This window comes from Cupressus sempervirens, chromosome 10 (genome assembly GCF_028749045.1).
Source record: "Cupressus sempervirens isolate cs-2001-9-10 chromosome 10, ASM2874904v1, whole genome shotgun sequence".
NCBI lineage: Eukaryota > Viridiplantae > Streptophyta > Pinopsida > Cupressales > Cupressaceae > Cupressus > Cupressus sempervirens.
The window spans coordinates 398,215,234-398,239,617 of record NC_143127.1 but is presented as its reverse complement, the minus strand read 5'-3'; the positions used below and the strand labels follow the sequence as shown (position 1 = coordinate 398,239,617).

Sequence of the window (24,384 nt, the reverse complement as noted above, 5' to 3'; positions counted from 1 at the left end):
CAAAACACATACATTTGCAGGACCATTTCATTCGGTTAGTTTTGGATGATGGATAACTAAAGATGGAAAAGATACATATAGATGAAAATCCAACAGATATGTTTACCAAGGTAGTATCAAGGGAGAAGTAGAACTCCTATTTAGCTTTGATTGGTCTTCTAGATTGAACAAAATTTACCAAGGTAGTAACAAGGGAGAAGTTGAACCCCTCGTTAGCTTTGGTTGGTCTTCTAGACTAAACAAAATAAAAGAATAATAGAGTCTAGGGTGGTTTGGTATTCTAATGGGAGCTACATGTTTAGCATTTCTCTGATTAGTCTCCAAGTGGGAGGTTATTATTTTGGAGTCTAATCTATCTCCAAGTGGGAGATTTTTGTGATATAGAGCTTAATCAGATTAAGAGGTTTATTCAATATGGCTTTCCTTTAGATTATTTTGATGGGAGTTTGGGGGCAATGCCCCCAAGACAAGGTCAATGGACAATGCCCCTGCAGGGGTTTTAAGGGTCAACACCCCCAAAGCCAAAAATGAACTTATATTGTAAAAGGCCTCAACTACTATTTTTCTTATTGGACAACTTATTCTAGCCCTAATTTTGCAAGAAAAAAAAACTTGTATAAATGACTTAGGGTTAGGAATTTTTATATCGTGTGACGTGAAAATTGGTTCTTGTGGTGGTATTAAGTTGTAAGGGATTATAGATTGTAATCAAGTTGTAATTACTGGATCATAATAATATTGGACTTGTTGTTGGTGGACGTAGCTCAAGGATTGGGTAAACCACATTAAATCTTGGTGTCTTGTGTTCTCTTATGTGTGATCTATTATTTTCTAATATTGTATATTTTCATGTTACTATTATTTATGTCTGAGGTTAATCCTAACAAACATACCCTTCTTAGATAATCAACCTTATAAATATTAGGATTTGTTTACAATAAGGTCATATCAGATGCATTGGCCCAAGATGAGGTAAATTCAATCCTTACCACCATTATACAGGGCATGAATTTGTATTCTCCCAAGGATTGTGGTGGGTATGTTAGATTAGCCACTACTAGGGCCCTTTGCATTGACCTTGAATTTTATTAAACCAATTTGATAATGATATAGAGAGGGATTACATCATGATGGTGGTGTGTGGTGTCACACATTCACCTGATGTTAGGATGCATCTTGCTGCATTTGAGTGCCTTGTGTCAATCTTATCAATGTATTATGGGAAACCTAGGCCTTATATGCAAGAAATATTTATAATTACTATCAGAGAGATGATAAAAAGTAAGGATTTTTTGGATCTACAGGCTATAGAGTTCTAAAGAATGATCTATGATGAGTAGATTCATATATTAGAGATGCTTTAGGATTTGGAGGATGCACCTTATTTTTTATTTTATTAGGTAGGCACCACCTTCTCTTGTGTTGATGTTGTTGGAAACATTATTGAAGAAAGAGGAGGATCTAGATGAGGATGAAGAAGTGTAGAATCTAGCAATGGTAGGTAGCACTTCTTGGGTTTGGTGGCAAGGATAGTAGGAAATGATGTAGGTCCTCTAGTTATGCCATTTTTTGAAGAAAATAATTCAAAACTAGATTGGGAGTGCAGGGAAGCATCTAGCTATGTATTCAATTTGATTTTGGAGGGTCCATCTACTAAGAAAGTTAGCCCAATTGTTAATCTCACACTCAGCTTCATGCTTATTTTCATAGAGGATGAGAATAATCATGCTAACGATACAGCCTCGTGAACTCTTTCTAGGTTTTTTGACTTTCTACATGGTTCATCAGTGAAAAATCCTATCCTAACACAATCTAATCTATCACCCATTATCTTTCTTTTACTTGAGAGAATGAAAGATGTTCTAAATGTTGTAGAGAAAGTGTGTCATGTATTGTATTTCTTGCCCAAGGTTGTAGAGATGGATCAATTAGCTTCTCACCACTTTCTCCATTTTCCAAAACATTGTACAATATCTTCTAAGTGAAACTCACAAGGAAGATGTAGTTGATACTAAGCTTAGAACATCTAGTAATGAAACATTGTATGAATTTGTTAGATGTTCAACTAGAGAGGTCATACCCATAGTGATGTAGTTGGTTCTAGTCATCTTGATGAAGCTTAATGAGACCCTTGAAGTCCTAAATTTCTCTTCCAAAAGAAGTGAGAAATAAAATAAGTTATAAGCTCTTCTATATGTGGTTTTCTTTAGGTTATTATCCAAAATTTTGATGAAATTGTGAACCGATTTGTAAACTCCAAATTTGGAACCAAACTCGAACCAATAACTTAGTAAATTAGAACATTAACATATATCTTTTTTTTAATATTAACCCATATTACAAATAATCTTCTAAGAACTTCAAAAATAAAGAAACAAAAGTACAAAATATCTATCCAATTTGAAAATAAGAATAAATTTGAGTAGGTTTTCCTATCCTATCAAGGATAAGGTTTAGTATCGAAAGATTGGCTTTCTTGGACCAATCAAATAGCAAGATCATACTCCCTAGATGAATAATTTTTCCAAGTTTCATTTCTCTTTTTGCACCTCCCTCTGCTCACTACTGAAGAAAATGATGTTTCCTTGTTACTTTCTTCTTTTCATGTGCATGCTCTCTCCACTAGAGCTTATATGTTTTGAAAATTATATTCCTGGTAGGGTGAAAGGAACTGAAGGTAGTAACAAAGAACATAAAAAACAAGTACAAGAACAAGGAACCAAGGCACACTAAAAGAGATATTTAAGGCTTTCCCACCTATGTGTCCCCTCTCTACAATGTGTTGGAGAAAATCAACATTTTATTTCTCCCAACAAGGGGCTCAACTAATACCACTTAGAGGAAGAAGGGCTTGGTGCTCAATCATTGAATTTTAGATTTCAAGATCCATCCCTCATAAAACTCATCAAAAGCCTTGATTCTCATATTAATAGATTTACTCAAAGATCTGACTAAAGTGGATGCAAGTGATTACTAGAAAAGAAGAGCTTGGTAATTGATTCCTCAAAAGCAATAACTAAGAAGTTCAAAGGTAAGTACAAGAACAAGTAACTTAAGCCTAAGAAAAACATAAGTAATTAGAATCTTCACATTAAATTTCTTAATCTATGATTCCATACTATGGATTATCTTCTAAAGAATCCAAAAGATTGAGGAACATGAACACAAAATGTGTCTATCCACTTAAATAAGAAGGATAAATTCCAAAACATCCATGTTCTATAAAGGGGATTGGCAAGGAAGAAGTGAAAAATAATTCTCACTCTTTATTTCTCCTCCCCAAAAGCAATGTGACCAAAATTAACCTTTACTTAGGTTCACCTTTAGTGAATCTAACCTACTCTTACTTCTTAGAGAAGTTGTGACCTATATTAAATCTAGTTCAAGTCCCTCCCTCCTTAAGAAAAAGAAGGAAATACAATTCCACATCTCAATGAAAGCATAGTTCGAATTAAGCAGATGATGAAGATCAATCTCAAGTCACAAATAAATAGAACTACCTTAGATTTTGTATGTAAGTTAATTCTAATTTCCCAGCAACCTCTTCCTAATGAAAGCATACTTGCAGCCATGATATATATCTAAATCACCTTGTAACTACTGAAATTTTTCAAATTTACACAAGCACTAAATAAGTTTTCCTTAAATCTCTTCTTTGTACCTACTTTTATAATATAATATTAAGTCAAAGAATATATATCAATATACAAGTTTCTTTTTCACTAAAAGGAGCATTTGTTTACATGAGGGCCAGCCAAAAATTCATGTACATTAATACAACTCAATGGCCAACAAGTTCCATTTTCAACAGCTTCTCAAAGAATCACACGTTCTAGATCATCTTTATGACAATATTCTATAATTTAGTTATGCAATTCTCTAGATTCTATGTCCTTTATGCATAACTCTCGTGAGTGGAATAGTGTGGCTAATTGTCTGGCTAAATGGGCCTCTGAGCAAGGGCTGGCTTGGAACATTCTTGATCCTAGGATGCTTCCCCTTGATTTATCTTAGATGCTGGATCAAGTTGTGGACCAGGATAAAGCTATGTAGTTCTCTTTGTTTCTTGTGTTGTTAAGCTCTCTTTGATATTCAATAAAAAATTTACCCCTCTTTCAGTCAAAAAAAAATGACAATATTTTGTATTTGAAATTGCAAAAAGAATACATATCTGATTGAAGCTATAGAAAAGTGTTAGTACTTAATTATAAAACCAACTAATTAGAGTTCAAAATGTTGATAGGTTTAGAAGCCAAAAAACTACTTACAATATCATGGTTATCCTCTAACATTAAGCTACTAGAGCTAAATAAAAAATTCCAAACTATTCTGTACTTATTTGATTTTTATTGAATTAGTAAGATATTTTTTATGATGGCAAATATATCAATAGACCTATTATTCTAGAGATTGATGATTTCCTAAAGGAAGAAAAGAAACCCTCTTAAGCGGCTAAGGAAGGTGGTAGATTACAATGAAATGTATGTTTCTTTTCTTTTATTTGTATTTTATCCCTTCATTGTGATAATCATAAATTTTTCCCTTTACCATTTTGTCTGCTTGCACTTCTTCATCTTGATGATGAATCATAGAGTATTATAAAAAAAATTGATGCAATTTTTTTTCAGAAAAATCAAATTCAAAAGCTTCGAGATTATTAGTTGATGGATTGTGGAAAAATAATGAAGTTATGATTAATTTGACATAGTTAATATTTGACCTAATTTGCAAGCTATTAAGTGGCTAGCCATTAATTGTACATGTAGAAACCTCTCCCTTGATATCTTGGATGAAATAAAAATATATTTAACTGAATTATGTCACAAGGTACAAAATGCCCCATAATCTATGCATCAAATGATAAGCCGTGTACTCGTAGATCTTTTAACATCCTAAGAGGTCTTTTTCCAAGTTCCAATTGTATAAACAGGCTTTCCAACCACTTTAGAGAATGAATAAATAATGGGATTCAAACATAATGAAAATACAACCTCCTCTTTTTTTACTTCCACAATATCATGAGTTATGTAGCACAAGTATTTTTCCTAAGAATTAGCTTGCTGAAACATTAGGCCACCCAGATAATTTCCTAAGAATTTATAGTAGTTAATGATTTCATATAGGAGGAAAATAAACCCTCCTAAGTGATTAAAGAAGGTGGTGGATTACAATAAAAAGTGTCTTTCTTTGGCTTAAAATCTATTTGGTTCCTTCACCATGGTAATAACTATGACATTGATAAACTTATGATAATATAGATATTATTTGACCTATAGTAGCTTTTAACTAGATTTCGGTCATATCCCTTGGAATCTTGGATGAAATATATTTGACTCAAATAAGGTGTAACGTGCATCATGCACCATAATCATTGCATCATATGACAAGATGTGTACATACAAATTTTTTAACAAGCTTGAAAAGTAACCTGCCAGGTATCAATTGTATTAATATGTTTTTGAACCACTTTACCATGAATGAATTATTGGATTCAAACCATGAAGAAAATGTTGCATCCTCTTATTTGATATCCACAAGATTATGAGTCATTTAGCAAAAGTAGATTTCCTAACAATTTTCTTGCTAACAATAGAAACATTTACCGCCCAAATAAGCTTTGGTTTTTTTTTTTTTTTTTTTTTTTTTTTTTTTTTTTTTCTGCGACCAATTAGTTTGGCATTGTAAAAGAAACAAACCTCAACCAAATACCTAAACAAGATATAGTCTTCAAATATATTGTTTCAAATTCACCTTAAACCAAAATAGTCAAGCCATTGGTATCCAGGTGATCAAGGTGTCAATTTGTATGCATCCACATCTCTATGGTATATTATTACTTTGGGTATTAAACTATTTTCCTTGCATATTCATAAAGTAGAATACTTTTAAGCATTGCATCACTCATTTTTTCAACAAAGGCAGTAGAAAGCCTCAAATTTGTGTTTAAGGGAGTTCCCCCTAGTTGGACTATAAACTACACCTCTTTACAAAAAAATAATAATGCCTAGCATCAATGTATACCATATAATTATCATCAAAGGTAGTAGGCTGTGCATTCTACATTTTTAAATTATGCACAACAAAATGAAATAGAACATCAGCTTACAAGTTCACGGATTTAAATAATAGTAGCAACACAATAAAAAATAATAATAATACTCACAATGGGGGAGGCTCTATTTTTATAAGAGAAAACATAGACTTTTATTCATAGCTGATAAAAAAAATATTACAAAATGGAAGTTTATTTAACCATAGACTTCAGATCTAATTCCTAAGAAAACTAAAAGAAAACCAATCCAAATTGACTCATGCACAACATAACATATGCAAGGACAACATGATTTGTTACAAAGCAATAAACTACAATAGTTCAAACTACTAAACACTATTATCCCAGGAAAGTAAACTATGCATGAATTATTAGTTAAAACTAATAATCATGCATTAATATAAGACTAGAAATTATGCGTGATGACTTATTATTTTAAAGTGCTTCTAAACTAGAACAAGGGAAATGGAACTAAAGTGGTTTAAATGGTGATTTTAGAGTGAATCTCAGCATAAATCTTCATACTTCCCCTTGATGTTGAGAGGGCTCATAATCTGATCTTTAAGTGTGAAAAAATGATCCTTTGCAACTACCTTTGTGAAGATGTTTGTGATTTTCTCCTTTGTGTTGATGTACTTCAACTCAACTACTTTATTTATTACCAAAGCTCTGATGAAATGATGTTTCAAATCAAAGTGTTTGGTCTATGATGAACTAGATTCTTGGCCAATTTAATAGCACTTATATTGTCATAAAAGATCACAGTAAGCTAAACATGTATCTCTCCAATTTCTTCAAGAGGCTTTCTAAGCCATAAAGCTTGTGTACCAGCTAAAGTGACTGCAACATATTCCACTTTTGTAGAAGAGAGAGAAACCATACTTTGATTCTTTGAACTCCATGTGATTAAACTAGAACGAAAAGAAAAACAATTACCAAATGTAGATTTTCGGTCTTCCAAACTACCTCCCCAATTTGAATCACTAACACCAACAAACTCAAATTAATTAGAAGAATAGTGAATGCCAAAATCTACTATGCTTTTCACATACCTCAAAATTCTCTTGGCTATCTTCATATGTTCCTCTAATGGATTTGTCATATACATTGAAATCAATGAAACTAAATAAGCAATATTAGGCCTTGTGTGAGTTAAAAACATCAAACTCCCCACAATGCTCTTATATAATGTCTCATCAATAATTTCACTACCATCGTCTCTATATAATGCAACTCTATGAGCAATTGGAGTGGAAAGAGGTTTACAATCAGCCATATCAAATTTCTTCGACATATCTTTTGCATACTTTTCTTGACAAAGAAAAATTTCATCTTTGCCTTGATAAACCTCCATTCCAAGAAAATACTTCATGAGATCTAAATCTTTCATCTCAAACTTATTCATCATAGCAACTTTGAATTCATCTTTCATCTTTGAACTACTACCCATATATAGCAAATTATCAACATACAAACTCACAGTAAAGTGTAGTTTCACTCTTACTTCTTTGAAAGCCATTCTACTAAAAATATTCATCAATTCTTGCATACCATGCATGTGGTGCTTTATTAAGGCCATGCAAAGCCTTCTCCAACTTGTACGCATGATCTTCTTATTCTTGAATCTCAAGACCTTGTGGCTATTCCAAATATACCTCTTCTTTTAAGTACCATTCAAAAAGGAACTTTTCACATCCATGTGATGAATACTCCATTTTTTTTGAGCTACAGGAGAGATTAGCATCCTAATAGTTTCTTGTCTTACTACTGGTGCAAAACTTTCTTCATAATCAATGTCATACCTTTAGAAACCAATCTTGCCTTGTGTCCTTCAACACTCCCATCACTATTATATTTGGTCTTATAGACCAATTTTGTGTCAATCTTCTTCTTCTTATGTGGAAGATCTACAAGCCCCCATGTCTCATTCCTATGAATGAAATCCATCTCTTCATTCATTGCTTGCATCTAAACCTCATTAACACATGCATCTTCAAAACATGATGGCTCAAAATCAGCTTTAGCAAGTGATGCAAAATTTACTATCTCACCTATTGGATCTTCTTCATGTGCTTGATTTTGACATCTCTCATAGATATTACTCAATCTTCTTAACTTTATTGGAGGACTTGAGGATGGACTTGGTCTTGAGATTGGTGAGGGGTTTCTTGGTGGGCTAGGTGATCTTGAAATAGAGCCATTAGCTAGCTGCTCATTATCATTATCAACAATATCATCATCATCCAAAACTAATTTTGGCTTTTCAATATGCCTTTTTTTATTACCATGAACTCCCCCTTCATCAAAAAGCACATCTCTTGAAACAACAATCTTATTAATAATAGGATTGAATAATATGTAAGCCTTCCTTTTCTCACTATAACTCACAAAAATGCATGACTTAATTTTAGCATCTATCTTTTGCCTATTTTGATGAGGGGTACAAACATAAGATAAACATCCAAAAAGTTTAAAAGGATTTACATTAGACCTTTTCTCATACCATGCTTTATATGGAGTCATCTTGTGTAGGGACCTTTTAGGACTCCTATTGAGAATATATATGGTTGTAGCAACTGAATCAACCTAATAAGAATTGTTCAAACCCTTGGTTTGTAACATGCCCTTGGCCATTTCTACTATAGTACGAGTCTTCCTTTCAACCACTCCATTATGTTGGGGTGTGTGTGAAGTTGTGATTTTTCTTTTGATCCCATTCATCTTATAAAAATTCTAAAAATCTTTTGAGAAAAACTTTCCTCCATGACCTATTCTCAAACATTTGAATGTGTTCCCTTTCTCATTTTCTACATGAACTTTAAACCTCTTGAATGTATCAAAGGCATCATCCTTGGTCTTCAAAAAATACACCCAACACATGTGTGATTAATCATCAATAAAAGTAATGACATATGATGACTTACCCAAGCTTTGTGTTTGCATTGGACCACAAATTTATGAATGAATAAGCTAAAGTGGGTGTTGGGCCCTCCATGCATTTCCTTTTGGAAATTATTCTCTTGCATGCTTCTGTTTTGCACACCCTTCACAAATTTGTTTATGCTCTTCAACCTTAGGAAATCCAAGAACCAATTCATTTGATGTTAGATTCTTCAAACTATTGAAATTCAAATGGTCATACTTGAGATGCCACAACCAACTTTTGTCCTCATTGGCCATATTGACAAGCTAATTGTCATTTTCACTGAACTTCAAATGAAACATCCTATTCTTTGTCATAGAAATAACTGTAATCACTTTATTTCTCTAATTCTTATCATAGATAGTACATTTCATGTTCTAAAATACCACTCTATAGTTCTTTTCACATGTAGCTACCCAAAACTCAATAAATTATGCTTCAATTTGGGAGTATAATAAATATCTTGAACACTTTTCATACTTTCCTTTGTCTAAACATCCATGGCTCCTTTGGCTGCAACATCCATTGTATTGTTATTACCAAGATTAATATTGGATCTGTAAACATCATCAAGTTTTAAAAAATTTCCTTGTTACCACACATATGGTTAGAGCATCCAGAATCCAAATACCAAACATCATTGACATTACTCTCACCTTTCCCATAACACAAAAATAAATTACCTAAGGAAGGATTCTCATCTTGTTGAGCATAATTTGCATTATTATTACCTAATTTCAATCTACACTCTCTCTCAAAATGTCCATACCTATTGCAATGATAGCATTGGATGTTCCTTTTATCAAACCTACCTCTACCTCTTTCTCCTTGAGTGCCTCCTCTTCCTCTGGGTCCTCTTGAAAAAGTCTGATTTTGATCCCTTCCTAAGCCCTTGTTGTTGTTACTATTTCTGCTAGCAGCATCATTCTCTAAAATTTGCAATTGGGAAGCAAAAGTCTTCTCATTAACACTAGTAGATGTGTCCCTTTTTCTATCCTCATGTGATATGAGAGATCCAACTAATTCATCATACTCCATGGTAGCAAAAAAATTTCTTTCTTCCATGACAATTGCTACAATATTCCATCTTGGGGTTAGAGATCTTAATACCTTCTGTATTACATGCCCTTGAGTCATAGGTTCACCCAAAGTGGCCATTTTATGAGTCACATCTTTCACTCTTACAAAAAAATCTCTGACATTCTCTGTCTCCTTCATCTTCAAGTTCTTGTACTTTCTTTTCAAGGTTTGTAGCTTCACAACCTTGATCTGATCATTGCCATCGTAAGCATCTTTTAGAGTCTTCCAGGCCTCTTTTGTTATCTATGCATTAGCAATTTAGGGAAACAAACTCTTCTCAAGAGTCATCTGAATGTGAAAGAATACCATTGCATTCCTCTCTATAGCTTCTTTCCTCAATCTCCTCTCATTAGGTTGGAGAGTATTCTAGTTTGTAGGCTCTTCATATCCGGATTTAATGATCTCCCAATAATCTTTCCCATTCAAAAAAGTCTTCATCTTCATTGACCAATATTAGTAATCAACTCCATCAAACTCTGGGATTTGCAAATTGTTTGCCATGCTACTACCTTCCAAACACCTTGAGCTCTAATACCAAATGTATGATTTAAAGAACAACAGCAACACAATAAAAAATAATAATAATACTCAGAACAAGAAAGGCTCTATTTTTATCAGAGAAAACACAGATATTTATCCACAGCTGATAAAAAAAAATACAAAATGAAAGTTTATTTAACCATAGACTTCAGATCTAATTCCTAAGAAAACTAAAATAAAACCAATCCAAACTGACTCATGCACAACATAACATAACATATGCAAGAACAACATGATTTATTACAAAGCAATAAACTATAGTAGTTCAAACTGCTGAACACTATTATCTCAGGAAAGTAATATTATCCCAGGAAAGTAAACTAATAATCATGCATTAATATAAGATCAGAAATTATAGATGATTACTTCTTATTTTAAAGTACTTCTAAACTAGAACAAGGGCGATAGAACTCAAGTGGTTTAAACCGTGATTCTGGAATGAATCTCGGCGTCAATCTTCACTATCATCCTAGTGGGTCCATACATGCATGGGACTTGCATGATTTCGAAACGTAAGTGGTTGGCATGGTAGTTTTATGCAACCTGCAAACGTCTACTTACAAGTTCACCACCTAGCATCCTAGTGGGCTCATATATGCACGAGATTTACATGATTGGTAAAGGTAAATGGGTGGCAGGGTAGCTTGATGCAACCTGCAAACGTCTGGTAAGATATATCCCTTGGCAACAATTCAGATTAATATACTTAACCTTTTATATGTCTCAATAACTTTTTCAGGTCTGTCACTTTCTAACAATCAGTACACAAATTATCAGACTTTGTTGGGTTCGTATATACATAGGATCTAAATATCTCTAGAGACAAATGGTTGGGGCATTGCGGTTGTATCCTAACTGCAAAAGTTGTGATTGTAAATATGACACATGGTACCTTTGTGACAATTAAGGTTGGGGTTCTTGCAAGTTTCTATATATTTCAACCAAATGCTTAAGGACTAAATTTCTAATACTCGCCTCACCAATTAAAGGAAAATTTCTATATGAATAGGGCTTGCATGATATATAAAGGTAAATGTGTGGAAGTGCAACGAGCAAAACTGTTGTCAAAAATATCATGTCAAATTTTTTAGCATCAATTCAGATCAAATTTCGTTAAAATTTCTACAGACTAGAGATGAAAAGACGAATTTACAATCATTTTCTACCAGCTACAGTTTACTAAACAGTAAATACCACGTCAACCCCTTGGAACAGCTCAATTCAGGTTGCTTGCGAATTTCTGCAGATCGCAGCGGCATGATTCAGGAATTTAAGTTTCATAAAAATTAAGTCTCCTTCAACAATAATGAACTGCAGGATTCGTAAAATACGTACCACGTCTCAGAAGCTCCCGTGCTGAACAAGAGACTAGTTGTCCAGCCCAGACCAGAATTGTTACAATCCTTATAATCAGGCACACCAGTACCAATCCAAATAATCAGGCACACCAGTTAAGGCCATCAGGAATGGTGTTTACTAATTGTGAGCAGTTACCTATCTCCACCGAACACTGACCCCACGCTGACTGATTATTAGTTCTTCATTCCTTGTAGCCTACATCTGGAGGCCAGATTGGAGAGGAAATTGTTCCCTTCTGAATTTATAAAAATGATATTAGTGGGGGCTGAAAGGCAAGTCGCATTTATAATATTTGGCAAAAGTCTAAGCGAGATTGACGGGTTTGTCTTTATCCATGTGTTCATTCATTTCAATTATTGAACTGATTGAGAGCTTCCCTTTAACTTTTCAAGATTGGATGTCACAGTCTGGCTTTAAATCCATTTTTAGTGCAACTAATCACGTTGCTTATGTGCAAACACCAAACTTGAGTTTTAAAATATTTTAACAACTATTAGCTTCCCAATGAGTTTATGCCAGTATCATTTCCAATCCTGTTGTCACGATTTGTTGTTCTATAAACAAATTGATGGAATTGAGAAATTATTTTGCATATATCTTGACATATTAGTCAACTTCCAAGTTTAGAGTAGCATGCTAGGTTTTAGGATAAAACCAGATCAAAAATAAAAGATCAAAGAGACAATTATATATATATATATATATATATATATATATAATGGTCTAATTTTTTCATTCCACGCTTTCTTTCAAATTGGTGTTTAGAAAATTTTAAGATAAAAAGTTTTAAGATCAAAAAAATAAAAGATCAAAGAGACAATTAAGGAATCACACAAAGAAAAAGTTAAGGAATCATCTTTAGTAAAACATCAACCATCAAATTTAGTACATAATATCAACATTATAATAAAAATGTCTGAAAACTCCTAAAGCCGTCACAATTGCATTTCATAGCAGTCCTCTAACTCCTAAAGCCGTCACAATTGCATTTCATAGCAGTCCTCATGTTTGAATTTTCAACAGTGACATAGCAATGTGACTTGGCATAAAAAAGGTGAAGTAGACAAACCAGCTAGATCAAGCAGACGAGCAAGCAGCTCAAGCACCAAACTAAATAGCTCAATAAATTTTGGGCAAGTGTTATAATTCCACAATGATGCTGCAGACATTGGTATTCGGCAGTGGAGTTACAAATTCTGGAGTTCTAACCATTAACTCTGAAATTCTACAGTTCTAAGCCAGAACCATTTTCATCAAAACCAGAAGAATTGCCAATAACTGTCTTACTGTGAAATTTTTAACCAAATCATGTTTGTTAACTAATTATCTTTTGGAAATTCCCTTCCTAAATTTTGGAAATGTCAATTAAAAATTGTTCGCCTGTGCAGACAAGTTACTAACCTTATCTTTTTTGTTCCACATAACTCTTTGTTTTATTATAGTGGAATTGATCGTTAAGTATTTTTTTTGGATGAGCATCCAAATATTTCTAGTTTTGTTCAAGTAAATAATGTCATTAATAGCCTGTATCTATAAGAGGATCTCTTCAAATATCTCCTCTAGACAATAAAATTATTGTTTCTTAAATGTTAGTTAATGGAAACTACCCTGATGCAAATTTTCCTCTATGTCTATTCTTTCAGTGTTCACATGGTTTCCATTTGGGGCTAGTCTTCTACATTAGCAACTTCATACTTGCATGGTCCTCTATCCTCTGTCTCATTCTTAAATATGCCTGGGTTAAATATTAGTGACTCTCTAAAATATTTTATCTTACCTCATAAACCTAGTATGCAAGCCATGTTTTTCATCAAATTGTACTTGAGTGTTTGATCTGTCTTAGAGCTTTCATTCAGCTTCTAAACCCTCTTGTTATTAAGGCATTTAAATTGGGACTTTGATTACCTTTGAACAGTTCTATTTTTATCATTTTGGGGAGGGTTCTCCATTATGTACTGAAATGAAGTGATTGAGTCATTCTTATGTTATTTTCCAAGACACTTTTTGACTCTTCGTATATTGTCATCTTTTATCAATGTCCATTATCTCCCCATTATCTCCTACATTTGTCAGAATATGGAAGTCAAAGCATCAGAGCCTTTATGGTTTCCTTGTCAACCTTAATATCAAAAGATCATCTTGCGTAGATAGTAAGTATATTCTCAGTTTTGTTCTATTTTTTCCTATGAGGTCTTTAGTGAACACATTTGTCTTTCCCAAGTCTTCTAGGAAAACTTCCTCATTTTGTTGAAAACCTTTGTTTTATTTTTCTTTAACTTCTATATCAATTTAAATATTATGTGGCTTTTTTCCATTTCGTATAGATGGTATATAAACTTCCTCTAGTGTCATTATAATATATATCAAATCTCAACAATTCTACTTTTTAAGTCCTATCTATTTATATATTGAAGCTATAATAGTTATTGGATGATGATCATCCTACTAATCAAGATCAATTCTTTCTGGTATCATGATGATACAATTTTTTCTTCTAATAATGAAAAGGAATGAGAGTTAAATTTTGCATTTTGCTTCAGCTTAGTGCATGTTAAATTCTTTGCTATACAATTCAACAAGGAACTGGGAAAAGATATTTTTCAAACAAAATTGAGGGTTGTCTTTGTTCCACCACCACAACCACCTTCTCCTATTTTAGAATTAGCAAAAGAAGGGTTATAACCAAAAGCATCATATTCACTAGACAATGGTGATTTAAACACATTCTTCACTAATATGATAAGTCTATTTATTGCATTTGATAGTGAGTAGTATCAATAGCTTCTTCTCTAGGGACATGTCAGAGACTTTTAGTCTATGATTAGTTAGTACATAATTATGAATTTTAGTTGGTATATTCCTAAAGGTTTTAATGTATTTGTATTTCTTTTACTTTCTCTTTTGTCTTGGTAATTACCTGTTCATATCTTAACATCTTTGTTTGCTACATATTTTAATGGTACAGATTTTGAAATAGGTCAATGAGTCAAGAGCAAAGCTTATAGAGTTAAGTGTATTTTGGGTTTCATTTAACATGCCCTTTGTTGATTTCCACATTATGAACATTGACTCTATTTGGAAAGAGGTATATATCCCTTGGTCATGAATAGTTTAATCACCGACACTTCCAATAGAATTCTCTTGTAGGAAATCTGAAAATGACTTCACTTTTCTTCTTTGAAAATTTGAAGATCTATATTATATGAATGCAAAAATATAAGTCATATATACAATAGTCAAAGCACATAATTTTATTTATGTTAATGCAATATTTGACACAATTGGCAATCTTCTTCTAGAAGATGTACATCCTTTTCCCTACGAAAAAATAAGGAATTTCGTACAAAATGGTAGAGAAAGAACTATTGGAACATTATCTCTTTAAAAATTCCTCCTATATTTTATTATGATGTTTGGGTCACCTTAAAATAATAATAGGCATAAAAGTTCATATATTGTTGATCCTGTGCACTTTTTGTTTGAATTATTTTTACTTTATTATTGTTGTTAAGTTGCTAACAATGTGATACATTGACAAAATGTTTATTAATAGATTTAGCTACAAATTAAATTGGTAAGAGATTTCAGCATAATGTTAATTCAGCTCTCCTTCCCCCACTCCCCCCCTCTTAGGATTATTATATTGTTCTACAAGAAATGGCAAGAATCAATATAGTTTATATCTGCCAATAGTAACTGTTAATACTAGTGTCAATTTTTCCATGTTGTATAATATACTCTTATGCTACATAACTATCAGTTCCATGAATAAAGGTAGCCTCCATTCAACAACTTCTTTAATTGCATACCAATACTTCCTTAGGCATGGTGATCTACATTCTTGTACCTTTGTTGATTGGCAACAACTAGATCTTTTGCAATGCGAACACATTTCTCCATGTTGCATAATATACTCGTATGGTGCATAATTGTTAGGACCATGAGAGGAAGCAGCCTCCTTTTAGCAAATGTTTGTGCTAAAGATTCCATTAATGAGTTCAAGTCTACACAAACAGGGGAATTTATGTATCTTCTTACAAGAAATTGATAATTTTGTAATATTGCAACAAATGTTTGGGATAAAGATTTTATTAATTAGTTCAAGACTATGCAAATAGGGGAATTTCAGTATCTTCCTGCAAGAAACTAATAATTTTATAATATTGTAGACACTTAAATGACTTAAAATGGTGAGTGGAAAAGTCTTTGCTTTTTGTTGTGAAAAATATTGAATAAAAGTTCCAATGCATCACCTTTATGTACCCTTTAACAAAGAGTCCCCTGAACTCCAATCTTCATGTTCATGTTATGTTGACATAGTACTTGTGTCCTTTGGAGAACTAGAAGTATTGTCAGTAGACGGCCATAATATATCATTATAATTTTCCAATACAATGAAAAGACTTTCCAACTCTAAACTATCATCTACAATGTTCCTCCAACTTTATTCATCCAACTTGGGCCTTTTACCTAGATTTCTATGGATAGAGGGACTATGTCTTGAGGCATCCATTGCATGCCATTTGATGCATGAATCATGAAAAGAACTATTTGATATGACAGAGCTAATGCTACTCATAACATCGTTTCTTGGGTTCTTGTACATATGACAATCAAGCATATGACTCCTCAAAATTGAACTATCATGTTCCATATATCTACAACTATGGAAATCATGGTCAGACATTTTATGGAATTGTTGATATAATTGATACATTCTTTGGAATTTTCTTCACTAGAGATGAGAATACCAAATGTATGGAAACAATTTGTTGTGACCTCAAATGTAGATGCATCATAGCTAGGCATGACAGGTATGTAAGAATTTTTTTATGTGATCTTGTAAAATAATCTTGTGCACAGATCACAATTTCTATGACTACCCTTGGGAAAAGAATCCAATGTATTATTACATGTAGGTTCATAATATCCATATAATGCAAAACTTTTCTAGAAATTGGTTATTCAATGCAAGTTCATAATATCCACATTATTATATGTAGGTTCATAATATCTATATATAGCATCTATTTTTCTTTCGGTCTATATTTTCATATATCAAAAGCTCAACATTTTAGTTTACCATGTAAATAACTATATTTTTATTGAATTTCATTGAATACTAATATCTATATTATCATCTCCTAGCCTTGTATATAAACTTGGTTCAAAAGATCCAACATTATTAATTTCTTGGTAAATCTAATAAGAATCACTAAAACCTAAATTGATCAAACCATAGAGGTCCCTTTGAAAGAAAAAACCCAATGGAAGCGGCACTGGGTTCTATAAGATGCCTTCCTGATAAATTAATGCCACTCTCATCCTGTATAGCTTCAGATGTGTCATTCTCCCCATCAAGGCAAGATCAAATTTTGGTTTCTATAGAACATAAGCACCTTCATCTTATCTCTCATGGACATATGGAGAATATGGCTATTGTACCATGCACTCCATTCCACTATGAGGAATTGCATAACTTTGTTGTCAAGAAATCAGAATATAGCTTATGTTAAACATGGGGTATTTCATTTATCTTAACGATTTTACCTTCATTTACTGCAGATATAACATGGACTGATTTGGTGATATGTGTTAAAAAAGAAACTTTGGTTCTATCCTTAGATGCTTACTATGGGTTCATAATTTTTTTAAATCCTCTTTACTCAATATTGTGGATGTTTGATATTTGAACCATATGACTGTATTTAACCTATTTGAATTACAAACTTAATTCTTGACTATGGTTAGTCTAGTTTACAAATTTTCTTTGTTTTAACTAAATCATTTATACATTTATTTTGTCACAAGGATTAATATGATAGATTGATTTTATGTATAACAATTAAAATTTTTCCATCAATATTTATTTAATGTTATGGAAAACATGATATCATTTACTACCATTATGTATACTTCTCTCCTTTCATCATTTTATTCTTTACCATAAATTGAGATTTATCAGATTATTCAAGCTTGCTAGATAAAGTAAAACCAATTCAACTTTCATCCTTGAAGGACCATAACTCTAATTCTTATCATCCTTGAATTGAAAAATTAGGAGGTATCTGTGATGCTATCTAATGTTTTACTACTATGAAATGTTAATGTCACAGTTTCCTTGAAATCCATTCAACTCCTTGTGGGGGATGTGCTTCAGAAAGACCAAATACCATACAAAGACATGGGGAAAATTCAATCATGAACTCGAGCATTCAAACCATGGAAATACAAATCCAAACGAGGCTATATACAGGTCGTAATGATGACTGTTCTCTTTATGATTGTTCTCTTTATTTATGTTTTAACATACTTATCGAAATAAATTTAAGTTATTCTATTATAATCTTGCCTACAATCGAGTGTCATTTAGCATAACAACCAATTGTGACACGGAGCGAATTGGATTGACAATCAAGTTTAAACCTTACTGAGAGTCAAATCCAATGAATCTAGTTCCAATGTGTTGCTGATGGAATCAACGACTTTAACATATTGAGGGAGATATTAGAGGCATTAAAAGCCCATAGCTGAAGATAATGAATGAAAATATCCAATCTGAATATATAAAGTAAAACACCTTAATTATGTATTTATATTGAAGCAAAAAGCTTTTATGCAAGTATCTATCACAATATATGTGTATGTAATATCTGAGCATTGCCGGGATATACACTAAAGAGCAGAGACTACGCTACAAGAAGACTTTACTAAGATCAAACAATTTTAATTTAGCATAATTTTTTAAATTCTTGGTTTGTTGGAATATGGCATTTTTTTCTAATACAGCCTTAGATACTTCTATTTGTTGGCTAAGATTCTATGTTCTTTAGGTTTTGTATTGATGGTTGTGACTCTTCTCCATAGGTTGCACTTCTTTACATAGCTTTGTTTGTTGGCATTTTCCGTAAAATTTCTCAAGTACATCTAATAAACTGGACATTTTTAAGGTTTGAATTTAAAGTAAACATGATAGAATGAGATAAAGTTTGCACTTTTTATGACATAGTTTCTTGAAGTCAAGTAGAATGCATTTGGCTTTATTTTTCACAATGAGCTATGATTTATAGTAATGATTCTCATTGTAACCAAAAGTAATGATGTTTTATATTTTTATAAAATTTTAAAGCTCATCAAATGAATTGATTTGAATTACTTAAAAAAGTTCTTTCTTGTTCATCATCGGATTTTAGTTACATAAAACTCCTCAATCTACATTTTCTTTGAAAGAGTAGCTAATGTTAATTCTTGCCTACACATTTGCAATTTTGGTGTTTATTGGACATGGTGCAAGCTTGTTTGAGATGCATTTCAGATTGCAAAAGACAAATCTCCTTGTGTCATCTTTATAGATGAGTTTGATGCAATGGGAACAAAATATTTTGATAGGTACTAGGATTTTTAATTTTCATTCTTGTTGGTAAGCTCGCAATGGTAAATAGTCTAAATAGTAAAATTGTATTGGATTTTAAGCTTAAATCTTTCAATGGATTTTGCTTATTGTGTATTAGTTTACAACATTTACAAATCAATATACTTTTATGTTCTAAGCACTTTAAGATCACTTGTGTATGACCTCAAGATGAATTGAAATATTAAAACATCTCTTTAATCTATGTTATGACTACAAGATTGTCTCATCATAGGCCTATGCATAGTAATTCAAGATGGCCGTCTCTTTCACTTGTACTTGAATGATTCCTTCATTAAAATCTTCATGATTTACCTACAAGAAATAAATATAGCCTATCTACGTACTATTATTGTCTGATATAGTCCATTTGAATTGGATTTCTAGTTTTCTATTGAATAAAATACCTACTTTCTCAAGAAAGAGATATGTTTCCCCTCCAAGAAGAGGATCCAAACACTTGGTTAGTATTGTGATTTTCTTCCAATGGTATTTATCTAATAACTGTCAAATCAAGACCATCCCCACTCTGATCTCATTTGTATCCTCGAGCTCAATAGATGCTTCAATTTATCTAAAGGTAATTAATTATATATTCATTCTTTGTGTTCTTGGTAATTCAAGTTGTTGTATATCAATCTACCGTTTTGGGTTCCTCCTTACTCCTTGATTTACATTTGTAATTATGATTTGTAATTGGGGACTTTGCATTAGTAGAAGCACCAATATTCTTTTTTATTGGTAATGCAATTTTTGGAACATGACAATTTGCCCATGAAAAGTCTTGCAACACACTAGATTCTAACCATAAGAAGCACCACATATGAGAATCTATGCACATATAGTTATGATTTTTCCTTGTTTGACATTTTTGCCACTTAAATTGTATATAGTAGGGCATCACTAAATTTTTTGCAACTTAGTTTCTAGGGTTGTTTCATGAAAGAATAAAAATTTACCTTTCCAGCTCTTTTTGGCTATATAATTTCTTTAATTTGGTTAAGATATATAGAGTTGCATCTCTTTTGATATCAACACACTTATTGCACTTTAGTCCCTTGTAGCGACATCCAATGGAACACGTGATATATATAATTATCAAGATCTTTGTATGTTCTAGCTTCCAGAGCTACATAAGTAAATTGTTTTAGTTTCCTTGATTAATAATTGAAAGACATATTTTATATGTTGATGTATGAAAATGTGAAAGAGTAGCTATTTATGTTTATCCAACATTTTGGATGGTTATTGCCTAAAGATTCTTAGGTTACTTGAACTGATTTTAACTATTGAGTGTGAGTCTAGGAATTGCATGTTTAAGGGGATGCTTGTTTAATCCTTTGGCTAGTTTACCACAAACAACAAGGTTTATTAGATATACACCCACACTAAAAATATTTTTACAATGACTTCTATTTGAAAAAAAAGGTCACAATTATTTTGCTAAATGAATAACTTAATTTAATACATCACGTTGAAATTTTCACACCCTCTAACATCACAAAAAATTTCTAGTGCAGTTTTTACATTATCTTAGTGGCTCCTAGGGAAAGTCATTTTCCAGTACATAAGTTTTCTCCCTTAGAGGAAAATTTTATCAACTTTTCCCTCTTGTGCAACTATATTTTTAGGAACCCTTAAATCCATTAGAATACCTTTACTTAGACAACTTCCTTGGTGTACTATAAACATGTTTAACCTAATTTGAGATATTGATAGAAGCAAAAAGATGCATATTGATACTTTAAACTTGAATTACAATTTAATTTTGTAAATGATCCTTAAATTTTAATATATATTGGGGATATTTTCTTATAAATAACATCCTTGTCAAAGACAAACAAACTAGCCATAATTCTTGAATGATCTAATCTTGTCCCAACAACTTACAATGACAAAAATAAGTCAAACTACAAGCCTAGGCTTGTGTGATGTAGCAACTTTGAAATAGGAATTAGTAATAAATAAAAGTTAAAGAATAGATTTTTAAATTTAAAATCCATTACCCTAGTTCCCTTTTCCTCTTGTTGATTTATGTTTGACAAATCAAGAAATTTTTTTTGAATTAAAATGAGCCTTTAAACTATCATCTTGATTGGATGCTGCCTTGTTGCCCCCATTTCAAGAAATATAGGTCCTTAACCTTTTTAGGTGCTATATTGAGAATGAAATGAAACAAATAATAATTCATTTTGTATTCTTTAAAGGGTGCTAGCTCAATGGAAGAGCACCTAGTTTACAAGGAGGAGGATGGTGGTTTGAATCCATCATGCTCTATTATGACCAAATACACTAGCAAATATGTGACTAAATATGCTATTGAATATGCTACTAAATATACCACCAAATATGTGACTATATCAACTATCAAATATACGACTAAACATGTGATTAAATATACTATTAAATATACCACTAAATACATTGATGATCAAAATCAGTGATCAAATAGGTGACTAAAATCATTTAATAGTAAATTTAGTAGCATTATAAATGACTCGATATTAAGTACTATTAGTCATGTGACTAATTTTAGTCACATATATACAAAATTTTAGTAGTTTTTTTAGTCACATATTGTTGTTTTTGTACTAGTGCAGTAGCTTAAAAAAGGTAGAAAAACTAGTTCTATAACAAGAGTCTATAAATTATTCACAACATGAAACTTTATTGTCATAATTATTTGGAGAGACTATGGTGACTTGGTCAACTTTCTCCTAGGAATAGGATGACTAAGTTAGCTTGTCCTTCCACATTCTAATAATTGTTATTGAAGACTATATCTAAGGTCCTATAATTTCTAGATCACATCCCATAGTTAGAACCATGTTTATTCTTGCATACCAAATAGAGAGAAAAAAACTTTATAGAGAGGCGTTTTCCTTATTCAAATATTCAAACCCTAGTTTAGGAATCAACCTTGAAATTGAAATGAAATATTTATAACTTTAAAATGTCATAATATATAATACTGGTTAGATCTAAAAATTTAAATTCTTATACCTTCACAAAAGGATTTTCTATCATGGTTTCTATCAAGATGCTTAGAGTAGCTGAAATATGGTTGTTGGATCTTGACTTTTAGAGAATATTCAAGGATGCCATTCACAAATGTCTAGATCTAAAAATATTCCTCAACTCTTTAATCTTGGTATGATTAATGCATCTTCCACTAGAAGGGAATTTATTTGATTTAATATTTATCTATATTTAAAAGGGCCTTCTTACATGATTAATGGCATCTATTGTTGTTGTTTAATTATAGAGAAAATATTTTTATAATGGATAATATTACCTTGAAAATATGCCTTAGATTTTTGAAATCTATCTTAGGATGCTTGAGATCATATTTGTAGGCTATCATGAATTCTTTACTACACAAATGGAGAAAGGTAGGTTTATTAAATACATCTCAGAAGTAATTAAAAACTCAATGCTAAAAATTAGGTGACAATAAATTTTTTTTTAACTTAACCATTGAGACTAAATCCCAATTCAAATTTCAACACAAATATTGTAGGATAGGCTGACTATGACAGCCCATTCCACACAAAATACTTTTAAATTTGGGTTAGGGGTCATAATATCAAAGAATATTATAAAATGGAAAGAAGAATCAAGGATAGACCAATAATAATTAACAATGAAGCTTGATAACACTAAAACAAGACCTATTTGAGCATCAATTAAACATGAGTATAATTTAGAATTGTAAATCCATCACCCACTTTAGTGAGATAGTGATATTACTTTATGCTAATGGTTAAGTAGATAAAACCATTGTAATTAGATCCTACTAGTCCCCAAGTCAATTAGGTCAATATTAAATATGGGAAAAAAAGATATAAAGAAGAAACACTCTAAAAAGAGACAAGGGAAACATGATTAGACTAGCCTAGAAAGGTTTGACTTATTATGGACTAGGTAAATAGATAGATTGTATTGCCTGATGGAGGATCAAGCATAATAAAGGAGTTTCTTGAAAAGGGATCCACCATGTAATCATAAGGGACATGATGTAATGTGACGTGATGTATGTGATGTGATGTGATGTGATGTGATGTGATGTCATCTAATGTGATGTAATGTGAAACAAGGATTGGATTATATGCATCTAAAATATGTTCTTGTTATATTTTGCCCTTGATACTTTAATAAAAATTAAGGGAACTACAGAACATGATAGAGAGATATTACAAATGGATATGATAACCCTGCGATCATAAGATTACTCATATATGTTAAGAATTATTTCACATGAATCAACTTAACCCCCCAAATGTAGCATAATTGTGAGTAAAATGAAATAATATATCTAAAAAAAATAATATATGTGATGTGATGTGATGTGATGTAATGCAATATGATGAAATGTGATGAGATGTAATGTGAAACAAGGATTGGATTATAGACATCAAAAATATGTTCTTTCTATATTATGCCCTTCATAATTTAGGAATAATTAAGGAAAATGAGGCAAATGATAGAAAGAGATCACAAATAGTTATGATAACCTTACGATCATATGATTACTCATGTATGTAAAGAATTATTTCACATGAATCAACATAACCCCCCAAAGGTAGCATAATTATGAGTAAATTGAAATAATATATCGAAACAAAATATATATCAAGAAGCATATAAGAATGGAATCATATATAAAAATAGAACTGTATCATCTTAAAATGGAAGTACGTCCAGAGCATTTATCCCTCTGAGTAAGTGGCTTGGGGTCATCTCAAGTGCCTTGAGTAGGTCTTACATGGATCTACCTATTTTCCCTCTTTTGCTTCTCTCTCTATTTCTAGCATATATTTGACAACTTCCTGTGTGAAATTGAGAACTTTCACTTTCTATATAATTGATGACCTTTTAGGTCAAGGGAAAACTTGACCTTGCCCTAGGTCAAGGACAACCTCATCCCTAGCGTAGGGTAGGGTTGACCTTGTTCCTAATCCCAGATCCAATTTTCAAGATCTGGGAGTTTGAGGATATTAGGCTTTAGAAAGTTTCATT

At 31.9% G+C, this 24,384-nt stretch overlaps 1 pseudogene; it reads left to right on the top strand.

Moving 5' to 3' along the window:
- Positions 1-11,885, top strand: part of LOC149534356 (importin subunit beta-1-like) — a 35,271-nt pseudogene extending 23,386 nt beyond the window's left edge.
- The last annotated feature ends 12,499 nt before the right edge of the window (positions 11,886-24,384 follow it).